The 19,370-nt window shown below is 40.8% G+C and overlaps 2 long non-coding RNA genes across 7 annotated transcripts in view; one reads left to right on the top strand and one right to left on the bottom strand.

Annotated features, from left to right (window-relative positions):
• Positions 1–19,370, bottom strand: part of LOC140611654 (uncharacterized) — a 151,334-nt gene that overhangs the window by 105,764 nt on the left and 26,200 nt on the right. The window lies entirely within an intron of this gene.
• Positions 11,154–13,120, top strand: LOC140611655 (uncharacterized). The gene is made up of 3 exons (XR_012012748.1): positions 11,154–11,479; positions 12,751–12,859; positions 12,952–13,120. It is a non-coding gene; the product is annotated as an uncharacterized lncRNA (long non-coding RNA).

The following is a 19,370-nucleotide window of genomic DNA, read 5'->3' as shown; positions in this document are numbered from 1 at the left end:
AGAAGGACTATTCATCTGTAGTACTCAGTTGCCTCTTGCTGTGTAAGAAACTACTGCAAAACGTTGTAGCAGCTTAAAGTTAGCTATTTGCTTATGATTCTGTGGGTCAGCAGTTGGGAATGGATTCAGCTGGAAAAATTTCATCTCTACTCCAGGTGATGTTCATGGTGCTCATTCACATGTCTGGGATCTCAGCTGGGACAAGCAGGATGGCTAAGATGTTTGAGGTATCTGGGTCTCTCTCCACGTGGTCGCTCGGCCTCCAAGAAACAGAGTTCCAAGAGGACTATTAAAAAACCTTGAAAGTCTTATAAGGTGTTGGCTCAGATCTCACATAATATCACATCTGCTTTATGATAACCTGAGTCACAAGACAGCCCAGACACAAACAATGGGAAAATGGACTCGACCTCTTGATGGAGGAAGTTGCAAGATATTTGTGGCCATTCTCATCTACCAAAGATGCTTTTCTGTAAAACTGTACTACGTGTAACACAAAAGTATTTTTGTAGAGAAGAGGGTGCACTTCATTAAGACTATCAACCTGATGGGACACCTGGGTGGCTCAGTGGTTGGGCATCTGCCCTGGGCTCAGGGCATGATCCCGGGTCGAGGGATTGAGTCCCGCATCAGGATCCCTGTGATGAACCTGCTTTTCCATCTTTCTACGTCTCTGCCTCTCTCTCTGTGTCTCTCATGAATAAATAAATAAATCTTAAAAAATATATACTGCCGACCTGAACACCAAAGAGTGGTTAGTGGATGAATGTAGATGGTAAATATTTGTTGAGCTGTTAGGGATGGGAGGTGCAGAAAGATAGATGGAATCCTTAATAAAGTATGTGTCCCTCAAGTGAATTATTTTGATAAGCAGAACCAAAAGTATAAGAAACTGCTATCTCTATTTTTAATGACTACCGTAAGTTGGTGGATTAACAAATATGATGCCAATGGTAACACTAAGATATAATGGTTTTGTAATTCAGCACTGAGAACATGATATAATGAACACATGTTAACCATACCTAACTGTTAAATAACCTGTTACTCACATAGATTTTTTTTAAGTAGGTAGGATAAAATAATTTCAACAGGATCAAGTGAGTTGTGATGTAGCATAAAAAAATCTTGCCAGATGCTTTTTTCTCTACCTCACTGTTATAAAAAGAAGTACAGAAACAAGCAGAAAGAAAACTTTATCACACTTGGAGTTAGAAAAAGGGCATTCTAGTCCTATCCTGCCAGGAACTTGCAGTCTGCATATTAAGTAGAGGTTTCTCTAAGTGATCAGAGTGGTGGTAGATGATTTGTACAGTTTTGTAAGTTATAATATTATTATATAAACACACATACACACACAGATATACATAAATGCAAATGTGAATGCTGACAGAGAAAGAATTCACAAAAACCAATAGTGCCTTGGAGAAGAGCACAATTAAAGAATTTAATTTTTGTTATTTCTCTTGGCCTTTTATTCTCAAAGTTAATTATTCAAGAAATAATATATCCGTAAATCTTTCATTTTATTTTAGCAAAAACCTTTGATATTCCATTTATGCTGAACATGATAGACTTCTTTTTGAAGAGTCCTTCTCAGCATGTATTAAAAAAGACAATAATTCTAATTTTGTCCCACTCTGCATATATCATAAAAATAAAATTATAGAATCCTAGAATCTAGGATCTAATACTATTTGAATTTTTAGTCATGAAACATATGTTACTATAGCTTACATTCATGTTTTATTTCCAAAGATTTTTAAACCATTGCCTACATTGTTTATTTATATGTGGCATACCTCTATGAAAGTTGAAGGCTGATATGATTGTACCAATTTTTCAAATAAAAAAAAACTGACTAATAAATTGATGATAGCAAGAAGGTATCAACAAGTGTTTTAACAGATGACAGATTAACAGATATGAGCCCAGGTAATGGAAAACTTAATCATTCAAAATATGTCCTGAAAAAGGAGGTAAAACTTTTCCAGTTCTAGAACTGTACTTTGTATGTTGACAAGCTTTTTTTTTTTAAGATTTTATTTATTTGTTCATGAGAGAGAGAGAAAGAGACAGACAGAGGGAGAAGCAGGCTCCATGCAGGGAACCTGATGTGGGACTCGATCCTGGGACTCCAGGATTATGCCTTGAGCTGAAGGCAGACACTCAACCACTGAGCCACCCAGGCATCCCTGTTGACAAGCTCTAAATCAAATATAATTAACAGAGATTTCTGCTATCAATCATGATGGAGATTAGAGAACTGATTTATTCTCCCACTTAAAACAACTAAAAAGAACAAGCAAAACATATGAAAAACAATTGTAAGACATTGAACCTCAAGAAATACAGGACAGTGATTACTGAGAGAGGGGAAAATAAATGGGGAAAGCCCTATGATACTCCAGCTAACTGACTAGAGGGAGTTTCCAGGATGCAGCACATGGAGGAAGAATGCAAGGAAAATTTTGAAGTATACTTCAGTTGAAGAAATAGACCTAAGAGTCCAGGGAGAATCAGACTGCTAGAGCTTGTGGGATAGAGTTCCAGAGAGAAAACAGCTGCACAGATAGACAACTATAGAAATCTGTAGAAGATCCCACTTGAAATTTTAGAGTAATGCTGGTCCGAACATATATGTGTGAGGAAACTGCCTGAGACTGAGGAAAGAAGCACAACTCAAAAAAGCACAGAGAACAATCTTTGGGGCTCTCATAGATCAGAAATAGTATCTATTCCCACTAGTGAGAGTGGAAAACCACCCAGTTTGTAAGATATTTGGTAGAGTGTCCAGAAGGTATTACCTCAATATGGAGACAATATTAGATGCAAGCTAAATGCTACTCTGATCATGCCCGGCAAGGCTTGAAAGCAAACCTAGAGAGATCAAACTTTTCAAGTTATTTAAGTGCATCCCAAAACAAAACTCAAGAATAGTTATAATGATTTCAAAAATATCCAGCACTAAGCAAGGCAAAATTACAATGTCTGGCATCTAATCAAAAATTACCAGGCAGGGGCACCAAGGTGGCTCAGGTGGTTGAGTGTCTGACTTTTCATTTTGGCTCAGGTTATGATCTCAGGGTCATGAGGCGGAGCCCTGTGTCAGCTCCGTGCTCAGCGGGGAATCTACTTGAAACTCTCTCTCCCTCTGCCCCTCCTACTGCTTGTGCTCTCTCACTCTCTATCTAAAATATATAAATAAATCTTTAAAAAAATTACCAGGCATACAAAGAGATAGGAATATGACCCATAATGAGGAAAAAATAAATCAAGCAAAACTAACTCAGGAATGACACAACTGGTAGAATTAGCAGACAAGGACATTAAAATATTCACCATGATTCTAGTTTATATTTTCAAAAAGCTAGTTTTTAAATACCTTTAAAAGGGTGCCATGTTAAAGCAAAAATAACAACAATGCTTTGTGGGGTTTATAATATATATAGAAGTAAAATGTATAACAATAATGTAATGATCCAAAGGTTAGGATGTGGGAAATGGAATTATATCGTTGTAAGGTCTTACAAACACATGAAGTAGTATATCATTTGAAGGTAGACTAAGCGAAGTTAAAGATGTGTACTATAAACTATGAAATGACCACTTAAAATGAATAATAAATATTAGAGCTAGTATACTATCCAACAAAGAAGTAAAATGGAATAACCAAAAGCAACCCAAAAGAAGGCTGAAAAGAACAAAATAAAAATGGAACAACAGAAAAAAATGGCAAGATAGGTGATTTTAAGCCACCTATATCAATAATCACATTAAATGTAAATGGTTTAAAGACCCAATTAAAAAGCAGAAGTATTCAGAGTAGATTAAAAGAAGCAAAATGCAACCATATGATCACTGTAAGAAACTCACTTTAAAAATAAGATACAAATAGGCTAAAAGAATGGAAAAAGATATACTATGCTAATGCTAGTCAAATATTATTAATAGCCTAATTGAAACTGCTTTAAAGAAGCCCTTGTTATTTGTGCATGTGAAAGCATAACATCTTAGATGCAAAAAAAAGAAGAAAGAAAGAAAGAAAGAAAGAAAGAAAGAAAGAAAGAAAGAAAGAAAGAAAGAAAGAAAGAAAAAAGAAAAAAGAAAAAAAAAGTTCTATAATTGTCTTTTAGAATGGTAATTACACAATCACGCACACTAATTCCCTGGAAGTTAAAAGAGAATGGAAGCTCTGAAAATGGGAAATGAAAATGTCTTTCTTTGTATTTTATTTCTTTTCTTTTGGCTATTTTTCTGTTGACTGAACAGTAAAAGAAAACAGCAACATAATCTGGAGCTCCTTTTGCTCAGTGCACCAGTCGCATTATTGATTTGGTATCATGGTGTATATAAAGCAATGTTTGCTTCAGTGACTCCAAGCTGTATTCCAAATAAAAAGCTGTATGTATAAAGACAGATTCCTACAAAGGTAAATTTAAGAGAAAATAATTTTTTAAGCTCATTCTAGTTTCCTTCCCACTCCATTTCTCTCATAAAGAACTATCATCTAACCAAATTACATTATTTTATCATGCTAGATTATTGAATATCGCTTAGCTTATTCAAAGATTTTTGTCAAGTTATATTTTGAGGAAATTCAGTCTGTGCATGGGTGATGTGTCATAAGAAAAGCTAAATGCATAAATATTCAGTACCTATGGTTCATATAGATACAGTTTATTTCCTCCTATTTTGTGATCCAAGGTTTATAGTTCCTTCTAAAACTGAATAAACGGGAAGTGGAGACAAGAGTAGGATATGAAATAGTGGCAGCAGCTGAATATGGCCCAGGTTAGGGGCACAGTTGGAGTGGAAGCATGAGATCCCTGTGTCTGAATCTGATTGAGAGTGAACAAGGAAATGAATTTGAGCATGTTAGCTTTAGATGCAAACAATAAGAAATCGTAAAGAGAGAACGATTTTCCATTAAGTGAATTCATACTGTTATTAATTTTAGTTACTACAACCAGACAACAGAGGATGCTAAATTTTAGTGGAGGATTTGGAGGCAAAGTGCAAAAAGTGAATACGTTTGGATAGAAGATCAGTGACCCATAAGTTTGTCAACTGCATGAACTGTATAAACATAATCTCACTAATATCTAGTGTAAGCTGAAGAGTTTTAGTTCCTTTCTAGAACTGATTGGTCATGATCCAGCGATTACTTATCTTGACTCCTAACCTGAGAAGAATGTTGCACAGGTAACTCGCGGTCGTGAGCATCCAGACCAGCAGGCTAAGGGAAAGACCACCACCAACAAGGACGTATTCAGGGGAACATTACTTAAAAGGAAACTCTGAGTATCTCCTTTGAGGACTCTGCAAATGCATTACCAACATCAGCAGGTACAGCTAACTCCTATTTGTCTAGAAGAATAGTAAGCCTTACCATATGTATGACGGGCAGCTTGTCAATCTTCAAAAGAGACTACAGTGAATGCAATGGCCTTATGTTAGGAGAGTAAGACATGATTAAATCTCTGAACATTCAAGATGAACACTTTGCAGCATCATAGCATGATGATTCTGTGTGAGTTGGGGGGGGGGAGGTGCGTGATGGCCAAAAATTTTTGATTTTTTGAAATCTCACTAAATAAGACACCGCATCATGATTACTCCCATGTTGCAAATATAGAGGAAACCTAGATGGTGGAAGGCCAACTTATTATTGAGCCTGGGAACACCTGTATTCTTCCGCAGACAAAATATCAGCTTTGAATACAGCAGAACCAACTCTCATTCCTTCATTTTGACCTTAAATATGCCATATGATCTGTTGTGGGACAAGCCTTGATCTAGTAGTGGAACTAAAACTTAGTTAAGAATTATGGAAACATCTAGGCTCAATCGCTGCCTGTGGACTGAACACAGGTAAGTAAGGGAAGAAACCCATCACCTGATTGTCAGAGGAAACTGATTATCTGCCCTCTGGGTTTCCTAAATGCCATTTGATTGTATTTGACTCTATCGATGGATATATTTTCCATCCAATCATCAACAAGCTCATCCTGCCAGGACTTCTCAGAAAGAAACAGCTTAACCCGAAACACTCCTCCACCCTCTTTAATAAATACAGTTCAGTCCCTCAAAAGTTGAAAAGACTACATGAGGGGATTCAGACATTCAATTCCAAATTGAATTCATGTTCTTCTCTAGTTGTCAAAACAAACCATTTGAAACTTTTTAAATTAAGGTATATTTGCTCAGGTATTTTTGTGAAATCCATCATTCTTGCCAATAATGTATTCACTTAAGATATAGTCTGAACATGATTCTGAGGGAGATCAAATGTGCAGTAGAGTCAGTAAATATTAATATTTACTAAGTTAAAGGAACACCTAGTAGGCTGAGAAGTCAAGCGAAAGAGACCGAAAAATTGATCCTCTGCTGTCTTCTTGGCGCTCATTACAGGTGGAACCCCTGTCTGTATTTGCTTTTCCTAAATCCAGTGTTTTATACTCCCTGTTTTCAAATCTATTCTGAATCTCTGATATGAGGAAGTACACCCATTAAAATCAAAGCAAATGAAAGAAACTGTTAACTTTTATTGCCGATTACATGATTACATTAAAACCTAAGAATATGACTTTATTCTTTATGTCATGTTTAGATTTGATGTGGGTCCGGGTAGAAATTGTCAAGGATAATGATGATCAATTCTTAAAATTAGGAATGCTAACAAGGCAGGAGTGGGAAAAGTGTAAAATAAGGGAAAATGGGATAATCTATGTTTGGGGCCTAAGAAGAGACACCAGGGTGAGAAAAGACAGGGAGGAACAAAAGCAGTTCAGTAGGATAATCACGGTCATTTTGGAGCATCACACTAACAACTGTACTTTCATCATCTGTAAGCCTTATATCAACCCGTAAGGCAAATACCATAATCCCCATTTTATTAATGAGAAAACAGAGGCAATTTAGATAAGGACCAAGGTCAAATACTCGTGCCAGGGACGTGTTGAAACAAGAGCCCATCTAACGCCAAGCCTGAATTTGTCTCGGTAAGCTCCAGACAGGGAAGCCCTGAACACCTCAAATAACCATTTATGGAGATTAAATAGATCATGGAAAGCCACCGGAAGTTTCAAACAAAGAAGTGTTAACCTCGGATCTAGGCTTGTGGAAGATTCCTCTGACAGGAAGGAGGGACTGAAGGGAAGTGTGGTTATGAAATCTGTTAAGAGCAAGGGGTTATGAGGCCCTGGATGAGGTCACGAGAGCATGCAAGAAAAGGCAAGGGCAGGTGGAACGTGAGGCATGCAGGGCGAGAGCAGCACAACGTGGAAACTCATTAGTCGGAAATTATCTCTGCAGATCTAGCTCCCACAGCCTGCACCTGAGATAGGTCAGATCCTCCTGCCAGTCCATGCAAGTCTACGGACTGAGGCAGATGCCTTGACGTCTCCTCCTCATAACAAAAATAGGAGTTGTTAGGTGTTGACGGTATGTCACATCTCTGAGAAGCCTCGTAAATATATCATCTCACTTAATCTTCAGAGTTGGAAATAGGCATCGTTATCAGTCCATTTACAGATAAAAAAACTGAGGCTCCTAGTTAGATTGTTAACAACGCCCCAGTCATTTTTCATCTTAGATGTGATTTTACTCCTAACGATAATAAAGCTAAATGCCCTGCAGCCCGTGCAGACCAGTGACCATTAACAATACCATCAAAGCCTTACATGAACTATAGAGCTGGACTTCTACTCGGGAAATTAAACTAAATCCTTCAATTTCCAAATCCACATTCCTTCGGTGCATATTCAAAAATTCAATCAAGAGGTCCAAAATTGAAGAATTGGACAACTCAGGTGTGTCAGGCTCCCTACTACTGATGGAAAGGCTTTCCCCTGTGAACCAACGGAGGAAGAAGAAGAGGAGGTGACATCGACTTAATTTCTACATTTCTACAAAGTCAAAAAACATGTAGGCACCAGAGCCCAACCCCAGGAGGGATCGCCTCTCCATTTCCCATGTACTTTGGGAAATGGAGGCATGATGGGCATGATGGGCATGATGGGCATGATCGCCTCTCCATTTCCCATGTACTCTGGCAATGGAGGCATGATGGGCATGATGAAGAGACCATCTGTGAGCCCTCTGAGAAAATATATGCCAAAAGGAAGATAAAAACTGTTGAGAGCAAGAATAAGATTTTGAGATCCTTGAAATATTTTTTCATCCTAGAGTGTGATTTTACTCCTAATTATAATAAAAGTTAAATGCCCTGCAGCCCATGCAGAGTCAACCTAACAAATAGTTCTCAACTACATGCTATACAGTTAATTTGCTAAGTACTATGAACGTAGAGATCTGCAAATTTGTGGAATGTGGCCCCGGCCTCCAACAAGCCTGCTACTATATAGGATGTGGGAAGTATAAACAATGCTCAGATAGGAACATCAAACACTTCGAGGCCATGAGCTGAATCAGGATCTGCTGGTTCAAAAGGTGCCATCTTCAGATGTCTTTAGTGCACATCTCACTTCTTGTTTCATCTCCTCGCCTGAAAAAGCACTACTTCGGGAGAATGTGTTCATGGTGTGACACTGCACAGGTTTCCATTTTCCAGAATCAACATCACAGTGCCTTTGACAGTTCTTTACCTGACATGGCTTAAAGACACATTAGTGCACTTGAGAAATATAGGGGCTGGCCAGTAAACAAGTAAAAAAACTCTTAATAATACATGTAAAAAATAATGTAAACATGTAAAAAATAACAATAATACCCCACCAAAAAAAGCACGCTCCTTGCTCCCAAGACATTCCCAGTGGCCTTAGGCAGAAAGACAGGAAAAGAAACCAATGATACACAGAAGAGGTGGGCTCCGCACGGCAGCACAGTGCTGAGGGAGCCCAGAGCAAAGCTTAGGATCACTTTTGACACCATGAGTTTGTCCATGACCCTCTCAGAATGTGAGACAAAAAGGAAAATGCAACATCGAAGGTCACCTTGAGATGGACACACTGGCCTAGATTTACTTTTCTCTGTCGTGTGAGCTTTGGAGATCTAACAGGAGTTGAGCAAACAGAAATGGCCAGGTCGAGGAGCAGGAATTCCTGGTGAAAGAAACAGCATGAGCAGAGCAGGAACCAATTGTACCTCGCCTGCTCTGGGTCCCTGTCCAGCTTCCGAGCAGCCAGCCTCGAGGGCGGTGGTTTCCTCAGCTCTCCTTCACGTCTCCGCCTTCCAAGGAGGCTCGCGCCCCTCCCACACAGGCAATCTGAGCTCAGAGAGCCCCTGTGACCTCCAGGTTGCCGCACACTAGGGCAAGTCTCTATCTTGATATTTCTCATGTTTCTGACATCATTCCTTGTCTTCTTACACTTGCTTGAAATTTTGCTTCCCTTCCCTTTGGCTTCCCCTTAATCCCTTACAAGACTGTTTTATTCTTTAATAGTTTATTTATTCATTCATGAGAGACACAGAGAGAGAGAGTCGTAGAGACACAGGCAGAGGGAGAAGCAGGCTCCATGCAGGGAGCCTGAGGTGGGACTCGATCTCGGGACCTGGGGATCCTGCCCTGAGCCAAAAGCAGACGCTCAACCACTGAGCCACCCAGGTGACCTTCTTACAAGACTCTTGTCTACTCTTTCTCTATCATGTCAGTGTTGTTGTTTTCAGGATTTCTGTCTGACTCCTTTCCTTACTTCCAGATAGCATCCCAAGTTAGCTTGTAGTCTTACCTCCACTCTTGGAGCTGGATCACAGGCCCCTTCTCAGGCTTTGGACCCATAAATCCAACTGCAATTGGCCGTCAATAGGTATCTCCCCAAGGAAGCTCAAACGGAACTGGTCTCCCAAATCTATTCCCCCCACATTTTCTCTCTCATCAAATTATTATCCACCAAGTCAAAATGGCAACAGTCTGGACATCCAACTGCATTCCTCCTTCTCTCTCCCCACAACCTAATCCAAATTCTGTTGGTGGGCTAGCTCCTTAATTACTTGAGAATCTGACCCCACCTTTCTATCTTTATGGCCACGGCCTCAGATCGGGCCCTTAGCGCTGTTCACCTGCCAACTCCATCGGTCATTTCACTGGTCTACTTGACTCATCGTTTCCAATCTATCTTCCTAACGAGGCCAGAGCGACCATCTCAATGATATTATTCATCATATCACCTACTAAAACCTCTTTATTGGTTGTCCACACTTTCAGGAGGAAGGGAAAGCCCTTAGTTTGGCAAACGATGGCCCCAGTCTACTTCCAGCCTAAGCCCATGCCGTCCTCACATAGACCCCACGCTTCAGCCACACCAAACTACTTCCCACTCCTGAGAGCACCAAGATCCTTTTTGCCACTGTGTTTTCCCACATGCTTTTCCCTCTACATGGAAACCATTCCTCTCCCTCTGTCTCTACCTTCATTATTATTGCCCATAAAGAACGTACCCAAGGGGTAACCTCTTCTCTGTGCTAGCCCCTCCTTTGGGGCTCTGTGTACTTTATTGTTGGCCTACACATCAGTTGTCCTGATGCGCTCTGTAGCCAGCAAATAATGCACATTAATTTATGCCTAGCACAGTGACTGGCACATAGCAGGCACCCCATAAATGCTTGCTGAGATAATGCTATTCTTCATCAACATGGTTTTCAGACTCCTGCTTTCCCTTGATTTGTAGCCCATGAAATGTTCTGCGATCTCTAATGAAAATGTGGTTCTGAGGACTAAACACAGTGCCATAGAGGTAGTCCAACCAGTGGCATTAACTGATCCTTTGGGGGTCAACATTAAGGAACCACGATGCAAGGCTTACATTGAGCTCCCTGTCAAATAAAATGCCAGGTTTTGTGTAGTTTGTTTGTATCTCTGGTAATAAGGTTTTGAAAGCTATTCTTTTCATTTTCCTCTTTATTGCTCTTTTATTCTTTTTGATACTTTCATTTCATTCCATTAGTAACCCTTATTCGTTTAGACCCATAATTCTATCCTGGATACTAATCCGTCATTCGCTCTGGTGTTGCTAATCCCGGTGTAAGACATTTGCATATTGGGTACGCACTTATTTTACTGTATGATTCCAAGGTGTTAGGAAAACAAAAACAAGACAAAACCTAGGAATAGAATCTTGAAGGATGTCACTAAGTAACCGTCTCCAGACTGACGCTAATCCACTAATTCTTCTTCTTCGGGTAAAATTCTGTAATCTCCTGGTTACAGCCCACTCGCATGAGGTATCCTGAAAAGCCCTATAAAATGGTTTGCCTGAGTGTTTCTCTTACCTACGTTCCTCAGTTCTATCAAATTCAAGGCTAGTTTAACATCGTGCATTTTTGGCGAACTCGGACCCCCTTCCTCGTGTTCATCTCTACAACCGTTTGGCAATTCACACCAAATTATAGCTGATGCCTTGAGAGGCCACGGCTCCCCACTCTCTAGAAGTCAGCACACTTTCGTTCCTCTGGAACCCCTCATTCAAGGTCACCAACAGTGTATCTCCTGACCGTTTCTTCGAGAACTCTCAGCAAGGTGGGATGTGCTTGCTCCAGCCTGAAAGCTTAAAATTCATTTAACACAGAGATCCTCTCATTATCTCCCCAGTTCCCTCTTTCCCAGCATTTCCCACCCTTCTGAGTTTCCAAACCAATTACCTTTATAGAAAGGAGAGGGGAAAATTCAGAACCGTGTAGTGGTGCATTCCTTCTGGTCATCAGATCAACATCACACCATTGGCCCCCGGCACCGTGACAGCCCGACCACACTGTCCTTGCTCCAGGCAAAACAGAACAGTCTGTCGATGTGTGTGTGTCTGGATCGACTAAATATTTTGGTTCAGCCTCCATTGGAGGAGCTTTCTCATTTGGACCTGTTCTATAAACTTTATTTAGCATCATTCTAAGTCTTTCAGAAGTTCAGCTTTCCTAACACTGCATTTTCAGTTTTTTAACATTCTTTTCTTTTTTTTTTTCAGTTGTTGGTTAATTAACCTTCCTTCCGTCTTTTGATATTGTCCTTTTAAAGGAAGGCTCTATCGTAGGCTCCTTTACAGTTCTGGTAGTCTCTATTTCTGTAACTGCAGCATGTTTCATTCACACTTTCTGCTAAGCCTAAAACGGTAATTTATTGAACGTGCATCAGGCACCTTCCTCCTCCCGTCTTCCCAGATGCTACAAATTTCTCTTTGGGTTAACTATTAGCACATGCTGGGAATCTGTTCTTACCCAAGCTCTGCAGAATCTCTCACCCTGCTCAGGCAGGTCCCTGACCTGAGAATCTGGAGAAAACCATGTTCTAAACACCTTGTTCTGGGTCGTTATCCTTCTCTGACACTTAGATCCCCTCCTTGACCCCAAGCCCTACTCCACGTCTACAAGCTCTCTGTCTCTTACCTGCTACCAAACATCATGTAATCTCCCTTTGAGATGTAAGGTAGAAATGATTGTTCACAATACAGTGAAAGACATTTTCTTAATTTCCCCACAAAGAAAGCAAATGTACATATTTCCCCTTGTATCTCAGAGGTCATCTGGGGCCAAGCTGCCCCATGGACAGAAATAAGGTAGACGAACTAAGCTCGGGCCTGCATTACTTCTCTGGAGGAAGCCTCCCCATGATATAGCTGCAAGGTCTCAGGACGTTTCATCGCAACCTCTGGCTTCAAGTTTTTACTTTTACTGCATTCAATTTATGGATAACCTGACCAGTCTGTACCATGGTTTCCTTGTCTTGATTTTTGCTGAAAAGAAACAAACAAAAATTCCCTTATTTATGGGAGGCCTCTGCACCTTTCTTATGTCTAGTCCCAGGATGAAGTCACCAAGAGAAGAGAGTAGAAGGCATCAGAAAGCAGGAAGCCTGGAGCCTGAGGTACCATGTCTGAGGCCTGCCTGGCCTTTGGACCCTCGCTAGGTGATACTACGTCTTCTCGGTATGTGGGCCAGTTCACCTTGGCTGTCACTATAATGGCTACGTTCCTCAACTCCTCTTTATCCCTGTTGCAGGCTGCCGACGTCCCATGTGTTGTCCCAGCCTGTAACACAATACAGTGGGTCAGGCTTAACATTCCAAGCACACTTCATCTAACACCAAGGCTCCAGAATTGGACTGCCCATTCTCAGATTATCTCTTCTGGTCAAGTGCTTCTATAAATGAGTGATCACATTTATTGCATGTTTGGGCTGTTTGTTTTGCTTTGCTTTCCCTAACTTCCTTCTCAGAAAGTAATTTTAACTTCAGTCTTGAAAGTATCATGCGGTTGCCTCCATTTACCACCCACAAGGGGTTGAACTAAATGTTCCTTAAGGTCCTTTCCAGCCGTAAAATTTATGGCTCTATGTAAGAACCAGTTTCACTATCTGCCAGAGATTACACATAAATGCTTTTCTTTTATCTGAGCTTATGTCAGGTGGGACATCCTCTAAATCTAAAAGCAAAACCATTTTATTTGGAATCCTTTTAGAACAAATGGGGTGGTGGGGAGTACCTGAATATGGTTTCTTTTGCTATAAGAATGGAGATATGGAAGTGTCTGTGCCCTTAAATGTATAATTTTTACTGCTGGGGAAATTTTTTTCATACTGTTGATTTCCTACAAAAATAAGATTGCAATAAGCATTCGGAGCAACAGACACGATGGTGAACGTTAAGAGTGAAATAATCACCTCTCAGGTGACTAAGATCTTGTTTAGTTCACCTGACTCTAAACCTCATGTCTTTGACCGGGCCTGAATCCCACTGATAAAGTGAATCAATAATGCAACACCTGATTGAAGGAAGGAAATTTGGAAATACCTCGTCGCACACCTAGAGAAATCTTGCAGCTGCAGAGCAGAGCAGCCCTATGCGTGTTCTTTCACGGATACAGGGTTTTTTAAGTCAAAGGGAAAAGAAAGAACAGGGGTAGGGTGCGTCTCTCCCTGGTTTCTAACTGTCACCGAGGCGGAGGCTGCGGAGGCCTTGAGGCTGATGCTGGCTGACAGTGGCAGCATATTGCTTGCTGAACTGTGATGATACAATTCAGGCACAGCCCTTGTAGCCCTCATTATCTGCTGCTGCCTCTGCTCCCTGCAGAAGGGGGGGGGGGGAGGGCGGGAATTATTAAATATAATTCGACTAATTATGGCGTGGTATAAAAGTTCACGGGGCCGGAACCAGTGCCCCAAAGGAAGAACAACATGAGGTAAAGATTGGAGGGCTTTTATGGTGGTGCTTGAAGATAATTATAGGTATAGACACCAGTTCCAGAGAGAAAGAACTGAGCCAAGCCCAGACTGTTTTCATAATGCAGCATAGCTTCCTCTTGACATGAAACATTAACTGGTTTTCCCCAAGGGGGAAAAATTCTCAGTGTCGGCCTCCTGGTCCAAGAGACTCCGACTTAGGGCACCAGGCAGCAAGTGGGGATGCAGGAACCTGGAGCGCCTGTTACCATTTTCCATCCCTTGGCCAAAGCAGCCGGGATGCAGCGTAACCTCCCACACTGCAGGTTCTCCCGCAGTGCAAACGCAAACCCAAAGAGCCAGTAAGAATACCAGCCCCCTTCCACGTGTGTCGCCTTTCACAAAGGTGATGCTCCCTGTGAACTGATTCACCATGTTACCATATAGACCCAAGAGTAGATACTGTGCATAATGGTACTGACTCATCAGCATGCAACACTTAACGTGCAATCAGTTACTATCAAAGAATTTAGTCCTCCTCTTTAGAATATGAGGACCCAGAATAATTATATTAATAAGCACTCTGAAAGCAGTCACTTCAATTCTACAAGAAGGATTCTGAGTACATTTTAGATGCTCTGTTAATGGGGTGGGAGTGGGCAATAAAACTTGAGAGCGTTTGTCAATTCTTTGGCAATAACAGACTCGGGATTTCTCTGCCATCTAAGATTTCTCTGATTTTCTTGGATTCAGAGGAACAGCCCTGGTTAGAGGAGTATCCACCTGGATGCATCACTGTGGAATCCACATCCTCAAAACAGCCCTCGAATAGCCCTTCAAATCTGTGGCAACCGAATAGAAAAAAACAAAAACAAAAAACACATGATTCTGGGCAGAAGAGTGCATTTATGAGTTTCCCCTAAAACGGAAAGCACGTATTCATAAAAGCCTTAACTAAGGTAGAGGATGGTTTTCAGCAGGAAATGGATGTCAGACAAGGACCCAAATACCAGTGAGTCACAGAATGAGGAAGCTGTTCTCTTTTCAATCCATCAACCCATTTTACTTAACAGATGACAGTCTCAGTCTGGTGCTTCCCTTTCCTTAATACTTCTTTAGAATTCTCTAATCTTTCATTTATCAAAAAGGTAGCGGTCATCAGGTATCAATTTGTAATTTGATAATATTGTTTTGTCTTCATTGTACGTACTTTCACTGGGGCTTTCCATTTATGGCAGCTTTGGCTATTGTTCTGTTCGCGATAGTAATATAAAGTTTCTCCTTAAAATAAACACATTTACTTTTTTTTTTTTTTTTTTACATTTACTTTTTTTAGAAGTGAATTCCATGGCGGGGGTGGGATTGCTCCATGGAAAACAGTGCAGGTGGTATATGGGCTTGGCAAAGAAAGTGGTAGATGATAACTGGTTTGGTAAACACGGCAATGCCCGCCGGCCCCTGCCTACTAGATGCCCATAGCTCCCCTGCTCCCCACCACTGTGACAACCAAAATTATCTCATTTCCAAATGTCCCCGGTGGGGATAGAGAGGGTGGAGGAAGAATAACTCTGGGCCAGAAATCACTGATTTAGAGCAGGATGGTCTCTGAGTAATTGTTTTAGAAGGTAGATAGGGTGTAGTGTCCGGCTTTGTGCAAGTGGCAATGTGAAGAAGTCTGGGGGCAAAAGCCCCTCAATAAAGCGATACTTGGAGTCAGAGAATTTTGGGTGGATACATTTTAATAAAGACACAGATTCCCTCTGAGGGCTTCTCCTATCTACCGGTTCATTCAAATATATTAATATCAGCCATTCTATTTCTAATAAAGGATTCCAGATATGAATCCCAAAAACAAGGTTGCTGATGGTCTTTGCCTTTGTAATTCATTTCTCCATCCAACCAGACAATAGAAGGGTTTGTGAACCTTCAGGGAAAAAGCACAAGCTCAAGCCTGCCAATCTGGCATGCCTCAGTAGGCTGAACTGGCCTGGCTTTTTTATGAGGTGTTTGGCAGCCCGAGTATTTAATTTCATTCTTTTATTTTATGTTTTGGGTGCATACACCCAGAGGCCTTTGGACAATTGCCTCTTTTTTAATAAAGCTAATAAATGCCCATAGGAAATTTACCTATATCTAAACTGACATAACAAAGCTGATACTTCAGAGGGGTCAGGCATGAGAGATTCCAGCAATTTCTATAAATGGAAGAAGCTGGCGTGAATTTGGACTGCCTGGAGTTATTACTCAGACACTGGCAGTCCTCCAGGCTGTTCATAATTTTAAATAAATTCTGATCTTGGTGATGTATACTTATTGATCAAGTTTTCAGAAAGTCATCACCGTGTACTCTTTGACTACGTATTGATCTGAAATCTCTACAGTTCCCGAGAGAGGGCTGGCAATACATTAGCTACTATCTACACCACAATTCATCCTTCTATTTGAATCAAGCCTGTGGAAGCGACTCATTCTGTTCCGCTTATTGTGGAATGATACTGGGAGAACAGCTGGAAAACAAGGTTCTTAGGTTCTGTATCTCAATTTGTCACTGATTATCTTCGGTCATTTCATTTCTGAGATTCTCAGCTGCTCCTTAATGTTAAAACGGTGAATGGTATTATTTATGGATAAGAAACTCTTGGTTTTTTCATTTCAAATTCCTGTTCAAAAAAAACATGGCATCTTCTCACTTGAAGATGCTGCTGCATCTCAGTTGGAACTCTTACCACCCAAGTCTTCAGAAAAGGTTGACTGGCCAGCAATTAGTTTTACAGGGTCTGAAAGACAAAGAACACGTGTCCGCTCTGTGGGTCACGTGCCTGCTAATTGCTGGCCCTTTGACTTTCCAACAGTGGGCTCCATTTTGTTTGACCCCTGTTCCCACCACAGCTGCTCAAATCTCTCTGTCCTCTCATTCTCTCTACCCTCAAAATCTATACTTACTTATAGTCTCCTTAACTTCAGCTCTTTATATTTTGTTTGGTGATTGTGTAGGTAGGATACTGGCCCCCGAGAGATGTCCACGTGCTAAGTCCCAGAACCTATGATGTGTTGCATTACACGGCAAAATGGCAAAATGGAATTAAAACTGCTAATCAGCTGATCTTAATACAAGGGTGTTATGTAGGTTATGTAGGTGAGACCAATGTAAACCCGAGAGTCCTTTAAATGTAGAAGAGGTAGGTGGAAGACTTAATGTCTAAAGGATATAATGCGAGAAATAATTGATCAGCCTTTGTTGCCTTTGAAAATGGAAGAAGACCACGAGTCTAGAAAGTTAGGAAAGGCAAAGAAATAAATGTTCCCCTAGAGCCTCCCCAAAGGAATGTAGCCTTGCCAACACCTTGACTGTAACCCAATGAGACCCATGTTATTCTTCCCACCTACAGGTCTATGAGATAATAAATTGACGTTCTTTAAAGCCACTAAATTTGTAGTAATTTGGTGTAGCAGCCCCAGGAAATGATATAGAGATGTTACTCCCGAAAAGGGCAAGTAATCACATAGACCATAAAGTATGATTTGTGAAAGCTCTCTGATTCTCCAGCAGCTACAGATGTTAAGGAAAGATGAATGAGAATGACAGCAGCAGCAACTCTTCCAGTCTACACTGTCCTAGCATATTTCTACCCGGCAGATCCACTTTCTCTTCACACTCCCTTTTAGCTTAAGCCTAGACTCCCTCTGCTCCCCAAACCTCCATCCTCAACCATTCTCACCTTCCAACCCAACAAAAGAGAAATACTATTTCTAGAACATTCGGTAGTACTTAGTAGGCATCGAACTTTTTTTTTCTTTTACTGTAAACTCTCCCATTTGTGATGTTTCTCCGTATATTCCTATCTCCTATATCTTTCTACCTTTAGTAATAAATTTCTATAATAATATGTTTGGGAACCTTTGGGAGTTATGTGTTACCAACGGCAGTGGGAAGTCTAACAGTTTTATTCAGAGAGTCCCTCAGCAAACCTTCGATGTATACATGACGCTGAGTAGATGAATAAGATGGCATCCCCCCCACCCCTCACCCCCACCCCAGAGTTAACAACTTAATATGGCACCGAATAGGAGAAATGTTCATTCACTTCACAAATACTTACTGAACCCATAGCTTACATGAGACATACATTTAACTATAATCCAAGACAGAGCCATCAGTTCTATAACAGAGCCACAAACCAAAGGGACAGTGAAGGAAGTGACAACCATACAGGAACACAGCACCTCTCAAAAACCCAACTGTATTCAAAACACACTCAAGATCTAGAAAGAAAAACAGGAAAAGAAAAAAAAAAACTCTCATGATCAAAAGATATGTAACAAATTCTGAACTCTGAAACTCAAGTATTTTGCACGTGCGAGGGCCTCGTGCACCTTCATTCCGTACCCACCGTCCCATATTTTATGCTCTAAAATGTGTGCTTATCTCCTATCCTGGCCCACAGATGATTAAAAAAAGCCAATTAGAAGACAGAAACCACGAACCATAGTCACAGCAATAGCACACGAAGCAATTCAACTGTGCAGCAGCGGGAAAAGGGACAAGCCAAACTTCAGCAAAGTGGGGCCAATTCCATCATAGGCTTGCCACCTGTGCCAACCAATAAACCCTAAGACCGTCCCCGACATACACACCACAAGGTGACTCAGTTTCCAATGATTCTGAGTCTCCCAACGAGAGTTCAAATTATGTTCTGCATATTTTATTTAGAAGTATGGGGAGGACTCCACTTTTACACAGACTTCATCAGAAATTGTTATACTCCCTTAAATTCTGGTGCTTTCTGGAGGACGATGTTTCACTGTTCCATGCGCTGAGTACCCATAGGTCACAGACCATTAAGGAGCAACGGCAGTGGGCCCATACAAATGGAAAAAGAAGATTCATTCCGGGACTAAAATATACTAAATATGTCACCGTGTCACAAGCTAAGCAGCAAGGACATCCAGAATATCAGCGTCTGCTCTCAGAAAAACCACAGTTCAGAGAAAAAAATATCTAAGCAATCACCAGGATGGGAACTCATTTACGGATGTCATGTTTAAAATATAACTCTGTTGTTAAAAAAAAAAAAAACACACACACACACACACAACAAAAACCTGTTTAAGTTCATCACCAATGCCTGACATTTCAGGATGGTTCTTGCTCTGTTTTTCACAGTTTCCTTTACGATCAGAGGGCTGAACTTTGCTGGGAAAGTTTCTGGGTGACACTCTGGAGTGTCATTTTCTAGCAAGTCAGTTAACAGAGGGCTGTC

The sequence above is a fragment of the Canis lupus genome, chromosome 20 (genome assembly GCF_048164855.1).
Source record: "Canis lupus baileyi chromosome 20, mCanLup2.hap1, whole genome shotgun sequence".
Classification (NCBI taxonomy): domain Eukaryota; kingdom Metazoa; phylum Chordata; class Mammalia; order Carnivora; family Canidae; genus Canis; species Canis lupus.
This window is presented reverse-complemented; position numbering and strand designations above follow the sequence as displayed.